The 25,005-nt window shown below is 41.5% G+C and overlaps 1 long non-coding RNA gene across 11 annotated transcripts in view; it reads left to right on the top strand.

Annotated features, from left to right (window-relative positions):
- The first annotated feature begins 257 nt into the window (after nucleotides 1-257).
- The window catches only part of LOC121087495, a 37,672-nt gene continuing 12,924 nt past the window's right edge, over nucleotides 258-25,005 (top strand). For 2 of the 11 annotated variants that reach the window (XR_005827633.1, XR_005827631.1), the window contains exons 1-3: nucleotides 477-854; nucleotides 17,463-17,530; nucleotides 24,732-24,878. This is a non-coding gene — a long non-coding RNA (uncharacterized LOC121087495). Of the gene's footprint in view, nucleotides 397-474; nucleotides 855-4,795; nucleotides 4,886-17,462; nucleotides 17,531-21,339; nucleotides 21,449-24,731; nucleotides 24,879-25,005 lie in introns of those variants that run through there. The other 9 variants (XR_005827641.1, XR_005827636.1, XR_005827640.1 and 6 more) reach the window with 9 other exon arrangements.

Below are 25,005 nucleotides of genomic sequence, written 5' to 3' on the forward strand. Positions count from 1 at the left end.
CGCGCATCCGTACACTCGTGTATGTGCGCGCAGGCGCGCGCTCCCGGCGGCCCCGCGCGCCCCCCGAACGGCCGCGCGCCTCCACGCCCCCAGCCCCAGCCCCAGCCCCAGCCCCAGCCCGTGCAGGAGCCCCAGCCCCACCCCGGCAGCCTCCGCATGCTCAAACGCGGGCTCCGCCCCGTCCGCGCGTCACTACCCCGCGCACTGGGTTGCCCGCCGCTCCTTAGGGAGGGAAGCCCCGCCCCCATCCCATCACCCTAGTTGCCCTCTTCCAACATGGCGGCTCCCACCTCACGCGTGCAGGCACGCAGGCGCCGCCTCGGCCCCCTTCCGCCGGGCGACGCGAGTGGAAAAGACAGGAAGGAACCGGTCCGGGAACTCTATGGTTTTCGCGCGGTGGGTAGCGTGTCGCAGCCGCCTCGTCCGCCCGCCCCCGCCCGCGGTGCACGCCGCGACACAGTGGGTCCTCCTTCCTGCCCCCCCCCACCCCCGCCCGCTGCGAGTCCTCCGAGCTTGCGCCGCGCCGATATCCGCGTTGCTCCCAAGATGGTGGCGCGGGGCTCGGGCTGAGAGCGTGTGAGTCCGCGAGAGGAGGCGCACCCGCGGGCCCGGCCTGCCCTCCGCCCCTGCGCGCCGCCCGCCTCGCCAGGCCTCTTGCCTCTCCCTTCCCCGCCCCTCCAGGCCGCGGCCCCGTCTCCTCCGCCCCGGGGCCCCGACGGCTCCGCTGGCGGCGGCAGCAGCAGCAGCAGCGGCGGCGCCTCCTCGCCTGCGGCGCGGCCCCGAGCGCAGCGCGGCCCCCGCATGAGCCCGGGCGGCGGCGGGAGTGACTGGGAGCAGCAGGCCGTGGCGCCCAGGTCGGTAGGCGCTGCGCAGCGCCCGGCCCGAGGGAGGGCCGGGCGGGGGGATGGCGCCCGTCTCACGCCGGCCCTGAAGGGGAGGGAGCCGGGAGGTGGCCCTGCCCGCTTTCCTCCGCCGGGTGATCCCCCGGCTGGGGTGGGGAAGGCGGGCGGGAGGCTCCGGCGGCAGGGGTGCGTGGCCTCGGCGGCCCTCCCTCTCCTCCCCGTGAGGCACATGGCTGCGGGGCCGCCCCGCGCCTCCCCGAAGCGGGAAGGCCGGGTGGCTCCGGGCTCTGCCCGCCCCTCGGGGGGACCGGGCTCGCTGGGCGACCTTGGGTGAACCCAGCCCGCCCCGGCCTCAGTTTCCCGTCTCGCCCGAGGGCGCAGCGGTGGTGCCCGCTCCGCGGGGCTGCTGCGGGCACGGGGCACCGCGGTGCCTTCGGCATGGCCGGCTGTGGCAGTCGGGGAGGTACGGGTATGTGAAGTACTGCGAGGGTGTGTAACTAGTGCGCAAGGCCTGCTTAACAAAGTATGTTCACTTGTTCGTGTTTCTGAAGAGTTGGATCTGCTAACTCGTGAACTGGCAGCTTTGCTGGTAAATGTGACCTGGCGCTCCTGACTGCGCGGCTTCCTGGGTTTCAGTTTTAACCTGTACCTGCAGTGTTTCTGTGAAAGGAACTCTATGGGTTGTTGTGGTTCAGTCGATTTGTAAGTCGGATGTCTAATATGACGTGATGTGGTCATTCAGAAGTTACTACTGCTTAGGAAACAAAACATATTCCACAGCTCTCCTCTAAGTGGCAAGAACCTGTAGTCTATAGACTTGTAGTTACACTTTTTTTTTTCTTCTTTCTTTCTTCAGCTAATGGAAATAGTTGTTTGTTTCCTTCTGCGTAACTGGTGTTCTAATTCTGGGACAAAGCCTGTGACTTACACATCACTTCAGGGATGGTCCCTCTGTGTCTGTATGGAAACTTCCCTGCCTCAGTGCAAACCTGAGGCTCTGTGAGAATCAGCTTGTCAAATTACTTTTACCATGCCTCTCTACTGAAAAGTTCCTCAGTGAGGAATTGTACCTGATTTTAGCTTTGATTTCCAATGAAGTAAGACCTAAGCGATTGTATTGTCAGTTTATAATTTTTTTTTGACTGGTTTGAAAGGGAGAGGTCTAAAAGACAAGATCAAGTTCCTAATTCATGCAGATAGCATCCAGTTAGAGATTCCCTGCTAAGGGAGAAGCTACACTCTTTAAGTTTAACTGCATTGTTAGACATTTATGACTGGGTGGGAGAATAATGGATGTGGTGAGAGGTTCCTCTTGATAAGAATGAAAACTGCTGGAAAATGGACTTTATGGTTCTCACAAACTGCTTGGTTTGGATGGTGGCACAATACCCTGTGCCCTTTCATCTTGGAAACAGTTGAAGGTGCTTTTTTTCCAAAAGCTGAAAATAACTGTGAAATTCAGAGTTTAACTAGTGCATTGAATTGAAAATATGAAATGTGCATTACCAGATTGCTATGTATATTTGACAGTTTTCCTCACATACTTTTGTCTTCTAAAACAGATGCAGTTTGCAGTGGTTATGACTTGTCTTCGTAACAATAATGTTCTGTCAATTCAATACAGGCAAACCTTGGAAGAAAAGCTAGACCACTGCTTAGGTTTACAGGGCTAAAAAGTGCCTTTAACTGAAATTATTTCTGCACAATATTACAGCTACTTCATGTCTCTTTTATGAATGCCTTCCATTCCACTCTAAGTGTTTGCTGTTTAATGTAGCATCTTTCATACTGGAATTAACAAGTTATTTTTCTGTTTACTGGAGTTGTTTGCTATTTCTCTCACTGGAGTATCCTGCGTATCTCCCAAGAATTTAGAAATAAAAGCACCAAGCTACTAGATGGCACAATAAATGCTTTGATTTGTTTGCGGTTTTTTAGGGGTATGGCTGTGTGACAAAAAAAAAAACCAAAACCAAACGAAACCAAACAAAAAAACCCAACAACAAATGAAAAAATGTCCTGAAGGAAAGGCAGGTTTGAAAAACCAGAGGTGGTTAACTTTTTCACAGCAGCATGTTTCAAAGCCTAGATCTCTCAGTCCAGGTCCTCTTCAGGACTCTTAACATTATGTGGGTTTGATCCCCTTTTTAACAGGAAATAAAAGTTTTAGTCTTTTTTTTAATTACTGCCGCTGCTTAAAGACATATGCAAATGGTATGTCTTTTGTGAATCGAATTTAAAACTGTGTGTATATGTTAAGTACATCTAGGGATGTTCTCAGCTTGTTAAAAGTCCCTGTTAGAGCAACTTGAGATTGTGTTCTAATCCACTTGAGAAAATAAACCAGGTTTGGGGTTTTTTTTATTTAACTTCACTTTTTGTAGGAGAAAACTTGCTTTGGAAATATGAAATATGTACCTCAGTATAAAATCATACTTACTTCATTATCAATATGTGCTTTAATCTGTTCTTCACTAGCTCTTTATGAATTCAGAGGTTCTGCTTAACCAAACCCATAACTGGGGCGGGGGGAGAGGAATATCTTTTGAGTCAAGTTTTAGTAGTCATAAACATGTTTAATTGTGAACATGTTTAAGCATATAATATTTTTTATAAACAATAATTAGTGTAGTATATGATATGACAGCTATCATGCAATGAATTTAGTGTTTACTTTTTTGTAAATTTGCATAATCTTAGTTTTTGCTATGCAGGAATGTTATGTTAATTATTATTTCCCCTCTCCCCAGCTACTTTTGGTTTCAGTTTACTAACTGAATGTCCAGAGAGAACTCATCTTTGTTTTTTAAATGCAGGAAATGTCTTTCTCCCTCCCCACACCAGTGTATTTGTACACTGGAAGATAAAAGCCACTAACTCTTAAAAATAGAATGTGCAATTGAAGGACAAGGAGAGAAAATTCCTAAAGTATGTAGGCATATATCTCATTTCCAGTATCAATCTTTGTTTCTGGTACTGTGGGCCAGGTTTTTGCTTCACTTTAGTAAATGAATTGATATTGATTTTTAAACAAAGAAAGTATGTTTTACACATTTTCCTGAAGTAACCAGTATACTTAAGGTAGCTATGAGTTTTATTGAAAAGAGGTTTTGAAAGGGTTTCTGTCATTAATCAAATTCTGATTTGTACATGGAAGGAGAGGGGTAATACACTTGCTATCAGTTTGTAACATTTAGAATAGAATATTAACTTTTTTTAGAAAATAAACTCCTCCCCACCCCTGGAGAGTGTTGTAAGCTTTGCAAAATAGTTGGTTCCCAGAGACACAGCAATAAGCAAATTGCATGATTGAAGTGACTTTTGTCACCTTAAATACTTTGACCTTAACATTTACTGCATTAACTTCCTGTATTTATAAGCAGTGCCTGTCAGCCTCGGAAGGCTGTATTGCTCATGAATAAAAGTTTGGAAAAAAGCTGGCTCATATGAGTAGTACTGTGTGTAACGTAGCTGGTTCATTAGCAGAAAGCAAATACAGTGTAAAGGTAATAATTTGTAATGAAGCAACACTTCAGTAGCTATACCAGCTGGTGACGTGTTTCTTCAGGAAAATAACCTCATAGGAGAAATATAAAATAGATAAAATCAAATAAAGTTGAGATCCAGAAACGTGTGAGCAAACAGCGCTTTAAATTGCTGTTTTTAAATAGCTCCACCTTCTTGTGGCTAGGACTGGCATAATTTATTGACAGAAAAACTTTTGGGTTGCAAGCTTACATTATAAATTAAATATTATAGTGTTCTGTCTCACAGAACTCTCATATTCTCTCTTACAAACAAATCTCTTAAAGGAAGCATTAACTACTTATAATAGGTTGAGCTTTCTTTCCTGTATTATGCAAACTGAGGAATGGAGGAGGGGGATGGAAGTCAGTCTTTACAGATCCTTTTTCCATTACCATCCTGCATGGTTCTTTACCCATGTTGTACAGAGTGGTGAAGAATTAGGAGAAGCTGCAGTTGTTCAGCTGAGTGGAACTAAATGGGTGGCTTCCCTCTGGACCCTCACTTCACTGTCTTCGGTAAGAGGGGTGACCTTTTGAAGCAACTTGCTTTTCCTTAGAACAGGGGTATGTGTGTTTTAAGAGAAGCTTCTAGTTAGCAAAGCAGAGGATTGGACTTTTCTGGAATTTTTTTTTTTATTATTCTGCTGGCTTGGAAAGAAGGATATTCACAGTATGTGGCTGATCATAACTTTGGATCAAAAAGCATTATTATTTGCATCCATCCAAATAGCTTTAAAAACATGCTCTGTCTTCATATACTTTACCTTTGGAAATCATGCTTATGTCATACGTCAACAGTGGAACTGTCCCAGAGGTGCATTACAGTGGTGATGGTTTAGCCCAAACTCAAACTGATCTACCAGCTGGCTGCTTGATATGGACGGTACTACTTTTTGGTTTTTTCATAGAATCATGGAGTAGCATGGGTTGGAAGGGACCATTGAAGGTCATCTATTCCAACCCCCCTGCAGTGAGCAGGAGCATCTTCAACTAGATCAGGTTGATCCAGAGCCTTGTCCAACTTGACCTTGAATGTTTCCAGGCCTGGGGCATCTACCGCTTCTCTGGACAGCCTGTTACAGTGTTTTGCCACCCTCATTGTAAGAAATTTCTTTGTTATATCTAGTCTAAATCTACCCTTTTTTAGTTTAAAACCATTACCCCTTGTCCTGTTGCAACAGGCCCTGCTATAAAGTTTATCCCCATCTTTCTCTGTTCCCCCTTTAAATACTGAAAAGCTGCAATCAGGTCTCCCCAGAGCCTTCTCCAGACTGAATAACCCCAACTGTCTCAGCCTTTCCTTGCAGGAGAGGTGCTCCATCCCTCTCATAGTTTTTGTGGCCCTCCTTGACCTGCTCCAACAAGTCCATCCATGTCTTTCCAGTGCTGGGAGCCCCAGAGCTGGATGCAGCACTCCTGGTGGGGTCTCACCAGAGCAGAGCAGAGGGGCAGAATCACCTCCCTCAACCTGCTGGCCACACTGGTTTTGATGCAGCCCAGTATATATATGGTTGGCCTTCTGGGCTGTGAGTGCACATTGTTGTCTCGTGTCGTTTTTCACCCACCAGTACCCCCAAGTCTTTCTCTGCAGGGCTGCTCTCAATCCCTTCGTTGCCCAGCCTGTAGAGATACTGGGGGTTGCCCTGACCCGGGTGCAGGACCTTGCACTTGGCCTTGTTGAACCTCATGAGGTTCACATGGGCCCACTTCTTGACCTTGTGCAGGTCCCTTTGGATGGCATCCTGTCCCTCAGCCATGTCAACCACAGCAGAAGATACTGAACATTACTGGTCCTAATACAGACCCCTGAGGGACACCACTTGTCTGTATCAAGTATCAATCTATATTTCCAAACGGCTGGACACAAAGCCATCTTTCTGCGTGCCCCCCTCCGCTGTGTCAAGACTCCGCTCCCGGCCGCCGTGTTGGGGGAAAGGCCCTTGTCCGCCCAGTGCCTGGCGGCCCCTGCCAGGCTTGGCCTTCGGTGCAGGTGCAGTCTCGCTTCTCTGAGAGGAGGGCTGTGTTTTGCATGTTTGCAGGATATTTGCATGTCGTTTTGAAGTTTACTCGAGTTTTTGTTGTTGTTGTTTTTTTATTGTTTTTGTCTTGAAGAGACAGTAAAAGCTGGCTTGAATCACGTACATCATTTGAGACATGCAAATTCTACTGGAAGAAAGTGTCTGATTTCTGTTACACATATAGGAAGGAACCTTGAACAAAGTGAGAAACCGCCTCTCAAATGAGAAAGAAGGAAAACTGTTAATTAAACGATGGAATGAATTTGTCAGTTGCTTTTCTAAAATCTAACGTAACACTTCTTTTTTTTATTTTTTTTTCATTTTGTAAATGTAATTTTGCTTTCATACTTTCTGTTAAATTTAACACATATTGTGACTGCAATTCATCTGCTCATATGTTTTGATGGTATCCTTAAAAATGAGTGATAACTTCATATTTATTCATTAATTAATATTTCACATAATTCTTCACTCGTTTCATGCTAGCTCTTGTTTGTTCTACCACAGTTATCTGAACCTCAATTACCACCATCTCCTTGTTTTTCAGAATAATTGTATCCCCAGAAAGCTATTAATTACATTTAAAAGCACCACCATTAGCCAAGGCCTTAATTAGGCAAACATATTCAGTGTCCCCATGACATTTGGATAATCAAGGTGGTACTTGGCTAAACAGCAGCCCTATGATTAGGTCTTTCTGCCCTCGGCTGAATAATCTTCCCTGCACCTGTTGTGTGCCACAAAAATGATGGGATGTCTTATAAAAAAAAAATTTAAAAAAAACAACCAAACAACAACTCTGACTCCAGTTCACCCCCTGACATCGTATCCAAACTTCTCCATCAGCAAAGGACATGGTCTAAGACATCTACAGATTATTAGTAGGCTTTTTACTGGCAGAATTTTGAAAGATGAAAGCTCTCCTTGTCTAGTGTGCTTCCTTGCAAATGTTTATTTATAGATCAATTGTTTAAAAAAAAAATAAAATAAAAGGTCTTCCAGTTATGTAGATCAATATCCAACTAACCATTGACAAAAGGGAATCCCCATAAGGCACAATTAAATTCAGCAGCAAGCAAAATCCATGTACACTAGCTTTCTCACCACCGTCAAATGGGATATTCTGGAGGATACATAATAGATAGGGAATGATGACTAAATGTAGAAAAATAATAATTTATAACAGATTATTAGAGTAATAGTTTATAATCCTTGATTACCATTATCTTTGGTCTATAGCAGTTTGCTGTCAAGCAAACTGACTCCGTTTTCACTAGGAAGCGCCGCTTTAGTCCACATGCATTTTTTCGTTGTAAAATAAACTTGTGGCATAAATGTGGTGCGCTGCAAACTGGAAGAGTACTTTGCTTAGCAATGGTTGCTGCAGGTGGATTTGCATGCTCTGGGTGGACATGACACCTCCCGCACTGAAGCAGGCGCCTGTAATTTCGGGAAGGCTGCGGAGGCTTTCCCCACCCTGCGCCCACAGGAGGTACCGCCGAGACCCCGTGCGCCTGGCTGGTCCTGCATCCCTTTGTTCCCGAACAATGAACTCTCCAGGTGAAAAATAACACAGATCCTCGCTCTGCTATCAACGTTGATTTCAAAATCTGTTCACAGTACAGAGCAAGTGCTGTATGAATTGCTTTCACTAAGGTTCCTCCTGTTTATTGTCCACCTGCACTATTCACTCATTTCCTACAACGTATGTAAAGGCAGTGCTCGGTACCCTCCATACATCTTGATTCCTTTCTGTTTTCCAAGTTGGTGTATATTCTTAGAGCCTTGCTGATAGCTTCTGATAACCCTCTTCTTTTGTGTGTGTGTGTGTGTGGGGGGGGGGGGGGGAGGGGAAATAAGGAAGCAATGATCACGTGCCCTGTGGACTCCACGTTGTGCGTTAGCCCTGCAGAGCAGCTCATATGCTCGGATCTTCCTGGCATCACCTCGGTGCCAGTGGGGCAGCTGCACTTTTATTGTTTTACAGAGCTCTCTCCTCTGTGTGTCTGCTAATTGGACATCAGCATCTTCCTTTCACATTTAAAGTTAACCCAGATGAGCCAAATTTCATCTTGGATTTGGATATTCTCAGGAATGCTGTGTCACCTGTTATATTCACTGCTAGGTCCACTTTAACCAGTACTTTAGAGCAGAGCTTTCTCAGCATTCCTCTTAGAGCCCGAAATCACGTCTGAAAGCTTGTGCTGCCATATGTCCACTTCAGACAACAAATACTTTGCTCATCATAGTCCGCAGAGCCCCTCTCTGTCCTTGTTCAGTGGGTGCCTGGCAAAACTGATTTTCTTTCTGTGCTCCAAAAAATATCATTCTGCCGTTCTTATTATGAAATGTGTGATTCACACGATGAGAGAAAGATCTTGCCATCATTAATATTGACAAGCCTTTCTCCCTCCTTGGGCAAACTTGATTTTCCTAATTAACAAAATGTTGTCAGTGCTGCATGGGAACATGGGAACCCATGAAACGTTTTATAGAATTGGCTGTTACACTTATGTATATCAAGTGCTTTCCAACATAATAGCATCTGGCATCAGAATCTGGAAAAACAAATTATATTTGGTAATAAGGGCTGTGAGGATAACATGAAATCTACTGTGAACAGAGAGGAACAGGAGTATTGCATTTTTTAAATGTAGCAGAACACCAGAGATTATTTGAGCATAAATTTCACTAGCATATTTGCCATCATTTCTTAAGTGAACAAAATGTGGAACAACACTGACCTTATGCAAATTCATCTATTTCCAAGCATTTCCATATGTCCAGTTATTGTAAATTAAAAAATAAAATACAGATAAGATTAAACAAACCAAGAGCTTACCGTAAAATGCGGTACATATTCATATGTGAAGTACTACATGTAAGAGAAAATGTTTCAAAATACTGAGAGATGCCTAAGAAGATAAAATGTTCATCTTCCTTATACTGAATTGAGGTCAATCTTGGATTTATTTAAATATATGGAAAAATTCCCAGGCTTTCACCTTGTGGGTATATCCAGTAGGTTCTTGTAATTGCCAAAATATATTTGTAAGCCAATAAACCAGCCAGTATTAAATTTCTATGCTAATTAATAAGCAAGCAGCATGCTTTACTCTGATGCAAATACTGGACACAACTTGCAGTATCTTAGCTCGTACACCGTATGTAGAGGAGGAACGTAGCCTGGAGTGTGTATTGCTCCACCTCCTGAGCAGGGGGGCTGAAAGAAAGCATTATCTTTGGATGGGATCAAGCACTTGTAATTAGAGTCGCCCTGATCCTTTGAGCTGCTCAGATTATCTGACGCCTTCATTCATTCTGTGATGATATTCCCACTGTCCATGATGAGTTAGCAACAGATATTGATAAAACTAAATCGGTTTTATCAGTCTTTTAGAGACCGATGAGTGCTTATTTCTATTTGTGCTCTTATTTGTTTCCCCTCCTGGTTCCCGTTGGGTAGCCAGCTAAATCTACGTGCCCTTTTTCCCTCACAGGTTCAGGTGTGGCAGTTTGTTCTGTGGCTGGCACTCAGGCACGCTGATTTCTGCCGTGCCAAAGCATAATCTGCATGTTCAAAAGCCACATGAAATGCGGTGATGATGTTCAATCATCGAGTCACGCTTCGAGGCTGAAGAGCAGGCTACCTAAAGGTTAGAGAGCTTCTCCTACTATCTCCATCTACCAGCCACAGGTACTGTCGAAGTCCCTGGGCTCCACATCCTCACCTTGTTTTTTTCTGACTAAAAGGTGATTTAAGAAATTCTCTGTTCTCATTTAAGAGTGCAAGGGTATTGTAGTGTCAGGCTTAGATTCATTAACAGCTGGGGAAGATAGGCAAAAGCTACCATTGTAGATGGCAAATCCCGGAGCTGGCAAACGCCTCTCACAGTCTTCAGGGTGCGTTGTCTGTGACTACAGGAGGGATGGGAAAGGCACCTCCTTTGGATTCAGGCAGGAGTTGGAAACGGCAATGAAAGGAGCTGGCTGCTGTCACGGCAGTTTCAGCTCGGTCATCTCTCTTGTATAGCAGGAGACTGTAGTAGCCCATGTTTACCCCAAGAACGCTTCAACAATGTATGGTCGGCTGAGGAGCATCTTGTAAATCTGGCAGGATTGGAACAGCAGGAGATAGGGGCTGCTTTAATATCTAGATTGGCTCGGAAATTTATGCTGTGAGGGTTTCCCAGTGTGGCGTTACCGTCACTGTAATCCTTCCTTTTTGTATCCATTAACACTTCCCAAGAGGGAATAAGAGAAGATAAAATCTAGATTTCATAAAAAGGAACATAATTTGTCTACAGCAGCCCATAAAACTCCATAATTAATAGAATGGAAGCTGAAAATGCAAAAAAATGTGCTTTTGCCAGGCATAGACCTAGCTATCCCTGAACAGTTTGATCCGGCTGGCTTTGTGAGGCGGTGCCATGGCATGTGCTGTGTGACCGTGGAGGAAAACGTCCACCCTGGTCAGCCCAGGCAGTGCAACTCTCCAACCAAGAACTGGAAAGTGCCATCTCAGATATAAACTTCGTCTTTAATTAATTTATTCTGTGTCACATGGATTGGATTAAGAGTAAAGGATGGGATTAAAGAATTTCCTTTTTGTTTTCTTTGTTGTTGTTGTTGTTTCTCATTTCAGAATGAGCATTCGAAAAATCCCTCAGGAACAGAAAAGGAAAGAATTGTCTAAATAGCATAATACCTTTTCTTCTCATAATTACAATTATTTGTGATAAAAACAAAACAATGTGTACCTCACTTCTACCTCTCTGTTTACCAAATGTTAAGCATACTGGAGCAACTGATGTGCAACTGGTGGCTATCAAGGACTTTTTTCCAGCTACATATTTTTTTCTTGCTGACAAGGAAACGTGCATACCTGCAAATCTTGTAATTCTAAAACTGAAAAAGACGTTGGTTCCACAAAGGCACTGAATTCTCGTTGCTTTGCAATTTGAAACATGCAGAAGTTTCCTATAGCTTTGTTCACTTCTGTCTTTTCAATTTTTGGCTGTAACGTATGTCACAGAGACAGTGGGAGAGGGAGGAAGGAAGAGAGGGGGCTCTTGAAGGTAGGGGAGAGAAAGAGGGGGGAAAAGAGTTAGAATAAATATGGACATAATTGCGTCTATTTAACAGTGTCCATCCATCCATCTGCCTGCCCCCCCCCCCCCCTTTTTTTTTTTTCATTTGGTAAGAAAATTCAGCTTCACCTTAACTTAAAAAGGATGAAGTAGACCTACATAGATGCACACCCTGTGCATGCAGTTAGACATCCTGATGTCGTAATTCATGTTTTAATTGCCCCTTTGCACGTGAAAAGCTTTTGTTTGTCTTGGTATTTGTTAGCAAGGAATTTCATTTAGCATACATACAAAATCATGAGTGAATTTTTCTTTAGATGGGAATTCCATAGGCATGAGACGAGAATTAAGGCAAGAAGATTGCTCTACCGAAACAGCAGGGATGGCAGAGGAAAATGATTCAGCGGTACAAGGGCTGCCTTGCTCTCCATGGTCTAGGCAGTTAAGCATACTGGAACTACTGATGTGCAACTGTGGTCCAGTTGGCATGCAACGTATGTAATGCCGTTGAAAAATGTAACATGTGATCTCACAAATATGTTTCTTTCAGGTTCTGGAGAGAGCCATCAGGGAGGGAGGGTTGAGCTGCTGTCCCTGTAATTGCTCTCTTGGTGGAAACTTCCCTCAGAGGTGCTAATTACTGATCAGTATTGACCTGGGCTGTGACACAAAAGGGCTCAGTTGTAGTATAAAGCCACGAATGTCCCAGTTCATCCAGTCTGTAAGAATGTAGGCCATGCTGTAACAGCTTCTGTCACACATTAGGCCAATAAAGTTTCTAATAACCAATTATTAATTGTTCTCTACCTTCAGAATGAAGGATCTAAAACACCCGATGGTGTAAAAGTCGACAAAGGGGAATTACACTTGACATTATGCAAGTGCAGGATGCGGCCCAAAGAGCGTGGCTGCAGTCTCCACTGTAGCATCATTATTGATAAAACTGACAGATCTGAGGTATTTTTGCTTGGCTTGCAGGTCTTTCAGACTGCTTTTTGAATTTTAAATAAAGAGCTCTAGGGCAAAGATTACCTATCTCTGTGTCTGTATATTAGAGGCACTTGTTTGTATGTTAAACACTGTTTATGCAGATCTAGGTAGACCCTCTTTTAAAAAATGGCTTCATCTTGTGCCTGTAAAATTTGAAGAATTTGAGAGATGCATGACGATTAGGAATTTCGAAGAAACGTTTTCATTTAAACCTAAATATAAGTGTTTTAAAATGAAAAGACACCGCGGTATTCTGCATTGCAGTCATTGCAGAAAAATATTTCTCCTGCTCTGGCCTTACATGACTTGTGATATTTGCCAATATAGCCTAGCCTTCTCCAGACTGAATAACCCCAACTGTCTCAGCCTTTCCTTGCAGGAGAGGTGCTCCATCCCTCTCATAGTTTTTGTGGCCCTCCTTGACCTGCTCCAACAAGTCCATCCATGTCTTTCCAGTGCTGGGAGCCCCAGAGCTGGATGCAGCACTCCTGGTGGGGTCTCACCAGAGCAGAGCAGAGGGGCAGAATCACCTCCCTCAACCTGCTGGCCACACTGGTTTTGATGCAGCCCAGTATATATATGGTTGGCCTTCTGGGCTGTGAGTGCACATTGTTGTCTCGTGTCGTTTTTCACCCACCAGTACCCCCAAGTCTTTCTCTGCAGGGCTGCTCTCAATCCCTTCGTTGCCCAGCCTGTAGAGATACTGGGGGTTGCCCTGACCCGGGTGCAGGACCTTGCACTTGGCCTTGTTGAACCTCATGAGGTTCACATGGGCCCACTTCTTGACCTTGTGCAGGTCCCTTTGGATGGCATCCTGTCCCTCAGCCATGTCAACCACAGCAGAAGATACTGAACATTACTGGTCCTAATACAGACCCCTGAGGGACACCACTTGTCACTGATTTCCATCTGCACATTGAGCTGTTAACCACTACCCTCTGAATGCAAGCATCCAACCAATTCCTCATCCACTGAACAGCCCACCCATCAAATCCACATCTCTCCAATTTAGAGAGAAGGATATTGTATGTGACTGTCTCAAAAGCCTTACAAAAGTCCAGGTAGATTACATCTCTGGCTCTTCCCTTGTCCATTTATGTAGTCACTCCATTGTAAAAGGCCACAAAGTTGGTCAAGCAAGACTAGCCCTTGGTGAAGCCATGCTGGATGTCTTGAATGACCTCCCTGTCCTCCATGTGCCTTCATGTGCAATACTTGTATGACATACTTAGGTCACAGCTTTGAAATTAAGACAAAACTAAAGTGTACCAAAGCCTGTAAGGTACATTGTCTCAGTTTGAAACCCAGTTGGTCTTGCTGGGCCTCGCATCAGCCAGTGGGATCACAAGCAGAAAACTGTGGGACTTGTATTTGGGTTTGGTAGTTGTTGCATAATTCGTTGGCAGTGATTAGTCCACATCATCTGCTTTTCACTCTGGTGTCCTGTGGGGACTGTGGCAGGACTTCTGCTGTCTTGACCAAGCTAGATTTTCAGGAGTGAAGCTAGTTCTTTGTCTTTCCTTCATAGAAGAGACCACACTTCTGCTCCCTTTGGTGGACCCCTTTTTGGACTTGTTGATAATCATTACACCAAAGAAATTGGTGAAATCAGGAGATTAGAATGACAAATAAACACCTCCTCTCCCTTACCTTAAGGAGCTGTGTGCAGGGGAGCCTCAAGAGCTATCTAACATGTTGCCAAGCTTGCACGGTGCTGAGGGATGCCAGACTTGTCCAGGCAGCCAGGCTCTGGCACTGCTTGTGTGCTCCTGCTCTGGTATGCTCTGGGACCCAGGTTGCAGCAGCTGCGGTTCAGCAGGCTTGGGGTGTTAGAGGGTGGTGGTGTGACTCTTAAAGGAGCTGAACTTCTAAAATGGGCTGCAGGTCAAAATATTTCAGGAAATGCTACCATAGTTGTAGATGAGTTTTTTCTTTTGCATTATGGTTATTCATGTGTTTGAGCTGATTACTTCAATGCCTAAAATATTTTGATTTTAAAGTATCATGTTTTTTGTTATCTTAAAAGAGTTCAAAAACTCCTATAAAGCTAGATAATACTGAGGAGGTCTATCGCTACTTCCAATATGTTTTCATCTTTTATTTTTATAGCCTTATTCAGATAATGATTCAGATAATGATTTTTGTTTCGAATTGTGGTTTAGTATGTGTATATAGTCTATGTTATTTTTAGAAAGTCCAAGGTATACTAGCATCTAGGTGTGTTTCAGCTGTTGTAGCAAAACTTAGTCTGTTGTGGACCATAGAAATACATACTTATAGTCCACACAACCTGCAAGTTCCATCAGAGGTCAAGGGCACAGGAGGATGCTTCACTTTCACAGAAAATAGTGGTGTTTCTTGGTGGCATTGGTCGAGCCCTTTACATTGTAAGGTGATGATAAATATTCCATTTGCATGGTTCCTATGACCTGAATATCTTATTGAAAGAAGGGTGTTTGTGAATAGTTGTTTATTTGGCTAATGTTGTTAGATAAAAATGTCAGTTGTGGAAGAAAATTATTCTCATTTGAAATTATGTTAACAATCTATTTTCTGCTCCTGTGTTGTGACAGTTCTTGGAAAAAAAAAAAGTGGGAAACATTGTTTAAGCACCTGATAGGGGTGATTTCATGATGCCTTTCATCAAGCCAGACATAAGAGTTGCAGAGTATTTTCTGTGATCTATAATTAATTTCTTTAATATTTTGCAGTTTTGTTTGCTGCCGTTTTGTTAATTCAGTGGCTTACCATCTTTGCTAACATCATTGTGTGCCTTGAAGTCTCTTCCTTGTTGAAAATGTATGACACTGTTGTAAACAAGCAGCTCTTGACTCAGGTCATGTGGCAGATCAAGATTTCTTTAGGTTGAGTGGAAGCAATAGTGTTAGCCATGCTTTTAGTCACATTTGCCATTTGCATTTTTTTTAGGCAGATGTGGCTTAATGCTAATAAGTATACTAAAGGTGAATGTGAAAGCACATCTGACTTCATGAAATTATTTTCATTCCTTTTAGACATGCATTACAAATTTTGTATTGCATGTTGGTGGTTGTGTAGCCTTTGAGCAAATTTTTTTAGTAGACTGGAGAACTCCTGCTCTGCCTTGGTGGTAGCTGTTGGGGGAGGACTGAGTAAAGAGAACTGGAAGTCTGGGAACCTCAGTTCTGTGCTGTTGGGATTTCTTGCTTTTCTGCTGTTAGGTACATGTTATCAAGCGAGACCCTTGTCTCCATCTCCTCCAACTATGGTCTTGTTTCTTCTGTAAATTGTACTGTCTTAAACTGCATAGCTTCAGTTATGTTGAGAACCTTTGTTTTCACTTCTCCTATTGCTGGGCAATAGTCTTAAGATCCCAGATGGATGTGTGTGTTTGATAGATACTTTTTCATGCTGTACTTTGTGTTCTGCTCGTACTCTGTGCGTAGTGAATGCTGGAGCTTTTGTACCTTAGCAGAGAGTGAGTGAATTTCATAGGGATGACATTGCTCTATGTGTGTACATGAACAAATATATATGTTGGAGTTTAAGCTAGAAGCTCTGTGATACAAGCTGTGAAATTGGTCACATTGCCAGAATACTTTCAACTGAGTTTGCCTAATGGCATCATTGTGAATGAAGAATTATTCTTTAGTAGAATATAAGGTAGATGTTCTGTATTTCTGTTGTTGGTGTGGAGTAGAAGTGCCACCTCCACATAGGAAAATCAGTTACTGTCTCATTGTTCAAATAAATTTATTCTTTTTCTTCTTCTGAAAGGTAGTAAAGCTTTATTGACACAGTTGCATAACATTAACTCATTAATCCTAATTGTACATAAATCCACATAATTACCATAATTGTTTGTTGAAATAGCAATCTTGTTTCATGAAACAGGTAGGGTGCCCTAATTAACTTTTTTCTTTAAATAAAAAAAATTGTGTACGAACTGTTAGTGCTTTAGAGCTTTACTGGCATGACTGATGACTGTCAGTCCAGGATCACCCCATTTCACATCCCTGATAAAGAATTGGGCCTTTGGTATTGGATGGGTTCTCTGTGGTTTGACATCTTTTAAGAAAAACCTGAATGTACTCTTAAGGTAACCAAATCAGGGTTTCCTTGATGGGAACTTTGATCTATATTGGAGATAAGCCTAAATCAGCTATTTGCTCTTAATAGAGTTTTAGAACCAAGAAACTTAAGTATTAAATCTTCACAGTACTGGAAATGTGGTAGTCTGTGCCAAATGAGTAACTCTTTGGAAAGTAATTACTAGATTTCTTCAGTTATATGCCTGTATGCCCATTTGTCACTTTTTCCCCCATGAAATGTATTGTGCTTTTATGTATTTGTTGAAAACATTTTGAAGTCAGTTTTAGTTGTGTGTCTCTTGTTAATTATGGCTTTCCTGAAAATGAACAATTTCTAGAAAAAACTTACCAAACTCTAGCAATTTTATGCAGCCAGGACAAAGATGTGGTTCAGTCTGTGACTTCTTTTGAGTGTTGGGTGTGGGGTTTTTCTAATTATAAATACAAATTCTTTAAAAAAAAAAAAAAAGGGTGGGAGATGGGGAGGGGAAGGAGAAACCTTGCCAAAATCTTCAAGATAAAGGAAATGGACATTTGTAAGGAACTGGATGAATGGAATTGTAAAACTATTGCATCGCTACAGAGGAAAGAATAAGAAACATTGTGTGTATGGACTTTCTGCTTTCATAGTTTCCCTGACATACTAAGTATTTTCTGATGTGGTTTTTATGGGAAGTATGACTTAATTTGGGAAGTCATGTGGTTTAGTTTTAGGTAGTCCTGCGAGGAGCAGGGCGTTGCAGTCGGTGATCTTTATGGGTGCCTTCCAACTTGAGATATTCTGTGATTAAGTATGTTTCCTTTAGTTGCAAACTTGTGACTAATTGGGTGGCCATTCTTGATTGTATTGTTTTGAAGATGTATTGAGCTTCAGATTGGTATGGAGTGTAGTGCAAAAACTGAAATGTAATGTTTTGCATTATAGGTACAAGAACTGTAGAAGTCCATTTTAGAATTTGAAAGGACAAGTTTCTGAAGCTCTGGAAAGATATGGTATGTTTATGTTTTCACTTATATTGTGTGTATGCTAATAATTATACTTTTGTTCCCTGATTTAAAAAAGAACAAAAGTTGAAAATAAATTCAGGAAGAGAAGAAACACACGTTCATTTTCCCCCATTTCTTTTGACTGTGGTCTTTTACTTAGGCATAGTTGTCTAGAAAACTGAGTTATTTAATTTCTTTTTCTCATAGCGAAAATAAATACTGATGATACACCATTGATGAATTCCCTTTTAATTTGTTTTACAGTTGCAAACAAACTCAGTTTCACCGTCCATCTATTTCTTCATGGATTACATAAGAATTGGTGCTGTTTCTGAAAGTTTGGGGCGGGGGGCATATATGCTTATATATGCTTATAAATATGCTACTGAGCATATTTATAGTGAGGCTCATACAGTTTTTAGGTATGACTTGAAAAGTAAGTTCAGAGCTACTAGAAGACTTAAGCAAACATCAGTGTAAGTCAAATTTGCAAATTGGAGTCTTAGGAAATACAGAAGTGGAACCTTCATTACCAGTGCCAACATGAGCATGTGGTATCTCTTTTTGTCTAGGCTCTTAAATGTCCAGCCAGCTTAAAAGTATGTACATGTATTAGAGCAAGGTTGGAACCTTAACTTGTAGTTACTTTAATTTCTGTTTTCTAAGTTTATTCTGCTGTAGTCCTGTGGAGAGATACGTGGTAGTATGGAACAGCTGCACCACTCTAATGTTGCTTAAGTTCTGTGGTTCTGCAACTTGTTACACAGAGAATTTTTGAAACTTTATGCATTGCTGCATTCAGGAAAAAAATATGTATAAGTACATTTTTCAACCATATTAAATAGGTCTGTTAATGCATATATAAAATTGTATGTAGTTCAACAACTGCTTCTAAGCTATGTGTGTACTTTCTTGTTTAAACACTTAAAATGTGGGGAAGAACTCATAACTGCAGATAAAGAATTTTATATGCTGTAGGTTTATGTCTAGATTTTTCTTTTGAAGATACTTAACATAAGAACATATTTGAAGTTTTGAAATCTCAACCTTGCATAAGGCTGTCTTTTTTTCTTGGTTAAGTTCTGTTTTGTAGGAAGCTATAGACAGGAGATAAAATGACTGATTCTAAGCTGAAACATTAAATATAGTGTGTGCTAATTAAAAACTGTAAATCTCTTGAAGATATAGTGTTACGTTATCACAATCCAGATGTTCCTGAGAGAATTGTATAGATTGGTCCTTTACTCTAGCAGGCATCTGGCAGGTAGCGTATATTCAATTTTGTACCCACAGCACCACTGGGACCACCCACCTGCTTCTTGCTCTTCAGTTTCAATACCAGTTGTGTATATGATGGCTCTTCAAACTGAAGCCATTATTTCTGCTGGCTGCTTTTTTTTTAATGTTTAACCACTTCCCACTGTATGCATAATCTTTGTAAGGGTATGCACTTCATAAATTGACAAAGAATTCCCCTCTAATCCCCCACAACTTGTGAGTAATAAATACTAATGGAACATCAGAAAAGCTGAATGTTATGCTACAGGATTGCATGATCGCTTGGTCTTAATATAAACTGCATATAAACAAATGCTGAAGAACTTGGTGAACAGCAATATACTTTACGTGGAAGGCTGCATGAAAGATGGGTAGCAAAAGAAAGCAAATAACAAAGCATAAGTAAAAAGATAGATGGAATAAAAGTTTAAATATTAAAGCTGAAGTGAAGCTGTAAAACTTACCTGTTTGGAAAATAACTTGATACCTAGCCAGTAAAAGGAGAGCTACTAAAGGAAATTTAAATAGATGATTGGATTTCACTCCAGATGTAGGAGGGGCTTTCCATTCATAACTGCACATCGCTTTGGAGGGAGCCTAAAGTAGCAGGCATGACTGAGATAGAAACAAGTGGTTCAGCTGGAAAAAATAAGGAGTATGTGTAGTGGAAGAAAAATGAGTTGTGGTCGAAAGGAAAAATGCAGAAGCTAAAGATAATTTCAGGCTTTCCCCTTTTTACAAAGGTGAAGAAAGTACCTCTATGATCTGCTGAAATATCAAACTGAAAACAAATGTTGAAGGAAAAAATCTGTGTTCGGAGTTGTGGGGGCAGTTGTAGAAAATGAGAATTACACATTGGCCTTTAGCTTTGGGGTGAGGGGAGAGAGTGGGAGTGAACAGTAGACCTTTTTCTCTTGCTTTGATTTGTGAAATATTAACATCAACGCAAATTGATACGTTGTATCAAAAAGTATACGGGTATTATAGGGTGAAGCTTTTAAAATCTGTAGTTGATCTCTTTATATTCCAATGCACTGTAGTCTACCTTTATTAAAGTCAGTAACTTGTGTTTTTACTGAAGTATGAATTCTAGAATGGCACCAGCTTTGATTTGAAGATATAAGCAAATTCAGATCCCCACCCCAGATAACTGACTCAAGTGTTAATTGATCTCACTACCCTGCATGTTTTTGTTCCTACTCTAATTTGTATTGGTCAGCCTTCAGTTTCTAGTCATGTGAGGGTTTCATATGCTTGCTTTTAATTGGAAGATCTTTTCTATGTATTTCAGTGCTATGAGAGGACTTAGTTTCTTCCCGTATCCATATTGATTAGCTTGAATAACTTGGAACTGTTTCCGTTATCTAGTCACAAGGCACTCTCTATCTTCATGCTGTCTTTGTGGCTCTTTTCTGCTACTTCTGGAACATTTTTGAAGAATAGCAAATAATTGGAGAACTGGGCTTAAGTTTTGAATATGTCTGATGTATTTTGTGCAGATGAACAGACACCTTTCCAGGAACCCTTCATGAGTCATATCTGTTGTCCTGGCTGTAGTAACTGGGACCATGTGTGCATTTGCTCATCAGTTGTGACTGCCTTAGTCACTTTAGGTTGGCATTTTCCAGGATAGAACCCAATTCCTTTGGTCTTCTAACTATGTAATTTTGTATTTATCGTTATTAGTTGAATGGTTTGGTTTACCAGGCAGTGGGAAAAAAATCATATAGATGTCTTACTACAGTTTTTTTGCAGCTTTTTGGGAATTTATTTTATCGGGTTTTATTAGTGGCTCGTTTATTTTCCTTTAGGATAATTGATAATTCAACCTGGTACTAGCTGCATGAAGAAAACTTCTGGAATCTTATGTCTTTTCACGTTTTCTGTGTTGGAAACAGCGTGCAGTCAACAAAAGTAATTGATGTTTCCAACCATATCAAGAAATTAAGTCTCAAACATGTCTATTAATATTTTTTTTTTCTACAAGTGACAGTTGAGATTGAGCTTAGGGATTTGGTGAATATTCTATAGTTTCTTCCAGGACACTTCAATCAATCTTATGTTATAAAAGGCCAGTTTTCTTATTAGTTGTTGGTTCCTTGTTTGAAGTAGTAAGCTAGCTAGGGTAGTCCTGAGGGCACCTCTTACTCTATAGATGATGACTGTTTCATCATGGTGCTCAAAGTCATTCTGGAAACATATCAAATTCATTCTTGGGGGATTCAGAGGGATTCTTCAGAAAACATACAAAGGTTTCTTCTTGGGGATGGTTATTTTTGATTAAGCAACTCAAATTCTGGCACTGAAAGGTAAGGAAGATCATGTACTACTTTGTACAGGTGAATCACCTTGTTTTCATTAGATCATCTGTCAAAAAGAGAATCTTAAAAAAATTTGGATCAAGGATTACTCAAGTGTATACTTAAAACTCTTTTGTAAAGGAAACTTAAATTCTTACAAATACCACCTCCCAGGGTAAACCATCCTACAGTCAGGTCAGTAAGTTGTTTAGTTTAAATAAGTGTTCTTCCTCTCAGGGATCTTCCTAGACCTCACATCCTGGGTGTTAACTGCCAGATTGCTGTGCTGTCACAGAAAATGAACATCAAATAATGCAGAGAAAGCGATACGGTATATGAAATCCATGTAAGTGACAACTTTTGATTAAGTGATTTGTAGCTGGAATTTTTTTGGCTTTATTTTTCATTGTTTACAAATAGGTACTTACATTCTCCATGGTATGGCTTTAGGTTCTGTATGTTGAAGCTGAGGACCTCTTCTTGGCTCATGTTTGTGATTGCAGACTTTCAAGATTAAATGAAATAGGCAAAGAGAAGATCTCATCAGGCTATGCCACAAAGTTGCTTTTAGTCCCTTTTGATGCATCTGAACTTGGTTTCTGACTTCTTATTCTTCCAGTCATTTATTATTTATTTTCCCCCTCTTTTTGAGTCAATAAGAACATTTTTTTTTCAGAAAATCTGCACTTTTTCCATCTTGGAGAAATGACTGTTGTCTCACACTACTGCATAAATGTTATTTATCCTGTTGCCTTTCCATGAGGGTTGCTCCAAACCATGCAAGGTTCTTCAGGTACATGGTGTGAAGGCAGGATCTTGTCTATTGTCTTGCAAATTACAACGGGTTGTTGTAGTCCTGGTTGAAGCTACCTCTTCTAAGCAGTCACTAGGCAGCTATAGATGTGTCTGCACTGGAGCCTGCCCAGTCCCAAAGAGTCTAGCAGCCATCTCTGGTTTCTCAGACATACTCCAAAGGCACAAACCTTGTTTGATACCTTCAGCTGCTATGTGTGTCTGTGAAAGCCTAAACTGTAAGCCATGCTAATCATGACAGTGAAGACCAGAGAAATCTGTCTGAGTGATAAGAATAAATGTCTGTTCTGATGCTACTGTTCCTACCCTGTAAAAAGTAAGTTCTACCCAGAGATTATTTTTTGTAAGCAGTTGGTTTAGGTCAGTTTCCTATTCTTCATAATGCCCTTCATGATTTTAGCATATTCATCAGTGTAGTTTCCCTTTCCCGATCAAGTAGTGTTCTTTGACTCTTAGACCAGTCTTTTTTTCTGCCTTGTTTGGATCCAGCAGTCAAAATGTTGTTCAAACTAGATTCAGAATAAGGTATCTTTGATGGCAGTCTCCTTCACTACTCACCCCATGTTTCAACATGCTGGTCTCTTTACCAGCAGACAGTACTCTGCTGATGGGTGAATGAGTAAGGTTTTAGAAAAACCAATTCTTTCATCTGTGCTAGGGAATCCTTGCCAATCGTATTCTGTCCCACAGGAGTGGTGGCAAGGATAGATGGGGAAAGTAGTACAAAGCGGTAGAAGGGGGAAATGATTCATTAAGATTTCTTGCGTCTGGATTATTGAAAATAGCATGAGATTTTTAGACCGTAGTACCATAAATCTAGCTTTAAGGTATCCTGTAATGGATTAGAAGTGCTGCAACTACCGAATTCAAAGCTCTAATTCACAATATATTAAATATGTAGAGGCAAATTTCACTGCAAAACTTAGATCAGTTAAATTCAGCTTGGTGAGATTCATACCAGTTGGGATACTGCCTCTCTTCATGGAGCTGCTGTAGGTACTATGGTGGTGTGGTAAATCTGACTAACAAAGTTGGATCTGTGTCAGGCCTGGGCACAAATGTGTCTTGGCCAAGATTGTGGACTGCCACCTCAGAGTGTATTATTTAACATTATAAAATCTGATGTTTTTTTAATCCAGCACCGATACTTCATGCATTCCTTCACTGTTGACAATCCCGTTCATGACTTCTCCCACATGAAACAGCCTCAGGAAAACCCTGTTTTATGAAGGTTGCTGTCAGCCTGTTGTTCTAACATGCTTCCATTTGAATTGAAGACTACTGTAATTAGCTTTTGCCTGTGGTCTGCATGATACAAGTCTAGGGAGGGAGTGATTGATTTGGTATCCAGAACATGAACTGGTACTTCCAGCAGTCAAACAGAATGTGGATTTCCCAACCAGTGAGGCCTTAGAGGCTACACCCCTGTCCTTCTTGACCAGCATGCTAGAAGTTACTTGGGTAAAGCGCTAGAAGTGGTGTTAATTTCTAAATGCACTTTTACAGAGCCATTTCACATCAGTTCAGAAAGCAGCAAGAATTTAGGTTTAACTTTAGAAGAAAGCACTGCCTTAGAATAAGTATCTGTTTCTTTAAAGCTGAGACTTGCCTGAAAGTGGGCATTGTCAGGTCTCAATCAGAATGCCATAAGCAGTGTTTTAAGGCTTCTCAGTTTTGCATCAGCATCTTGGTTTTTGCTGTTTGCTTTTCGTAGAGCTGATGGTCAGCAAATATTAATTTGAAAATTTTTACCCTGTTTGTCACTTAATGTTGACAGATGAGGAACCTTTTCAACTGACTTTTATTCATTGTACTGTGTTTCTGGCATTGACTTGTTAAACTTTGATAGTTTACACCTGCAAAACATAGGTACTAGAGAACCTCTGTTTTGTTTCATAGGTTTTTGGTAGTCTGCTTTTTTTTTTTTACTTTCCATATCTCAACTGTACTCGTGTTTAGATGAGAAGACTCAAATATTACTGCTGTTAAAATAATTAAATGGCACTTCTCCTGCCTTGAGGAATATACCCAATAAAACTAAAAAGCATCATTCCACAACTACTACAAATTTTATTCTGTTGCAGAGTTTGTAGCATGATGGCAAATTGTAGTAAAAGGACAGAAGTCAGCAGCTTTTCTGACAAACTTTAGAAAATAAAGGGCTTTGCTTCCCTATTAGTGATTTTGTATCTATAACAAGTCAAGAGATACAAATTAGCATTAAAAATGCTTGATTCCTCAACAAACCTAAGACCTTTTGTAATAGATTGAACTGAAGCATGAAAGCTTTTGTGGATGAAAGATTTATAACTATCTGTGCTTCTCTTGGTGTTTGTATCAGGCTGTTGTGACTGTGGGTGTTGTAGAGACCTGTGGGTGTGCCCTCAGTAGCTCACTAGCCTTTTTGCACCCTGCTTCTGTATGAGGCTTCTGCTGCATGGCAACAAATGTGGGGCTTCATCTGGGTTAGAGCTGCAGGAATAAACTTATCAAATACTGCACAGAGGTCTGTCTTCATAGCTACCTGCTGTTTAGAGAAAGTTAGATAACTTTTTTTATTCACCAAATACAGTAATAACACTTCAATTGTAATCAAAACTTTATGTTAACAGGAAGTGAATAATGCTGTTTGTGATCTGACTGTCCATCAGGCCGTTTTTCTTTACAAACTTTGTCCAGTGCACCGAGGAGCTTGGGTGGGAGAGAGAATGGGGTGAATTGAGTGTTGAGGGTTATGGTTGGAAATATTTTATCAGTTAACTTTAGTTTAGAGTAGATAATAGCAGTAGGTAAGAGACTAACTGGTTCCTTTTCAGCCATGGAAGCAATCAGCTGGGGTGGTCCCAGGGCGCTCTGGGCAGGAGTATTGCTGAGTGATCATTGGCTGCCACCTGCGTGACAAAGTAAAGGACCAACCCTTCAATTTATACCGGTGGAGCCAGATCACGGGAAACAATTGACAGGTAAAATACACTTTTGAAAATTTAAGGGAGAGGAGAGAGTACATGTGGCGTGAATGGAGCAAAGAACCTAAAAGTTTGGCCACAGATGGCAAAGACTGCTCCTTTGAAACTTTCACATGGCTTTAGC

The sequence above is a fragment of the Falco naumanni genome, chromosome 4 (genome assembly GCF_017639655.2).
Source record: "Falco naumanni isolate bFalNau1 chromosome 4, bFalNau1.pat, whole genome shotgun sequence".
NCBI classification, from domain to species: domain Eukaryota; kingdom Metazoa; phylum Chordata; class Aves; order Falconiformes; family Falconidae; genus Falco; species Falco naumanni.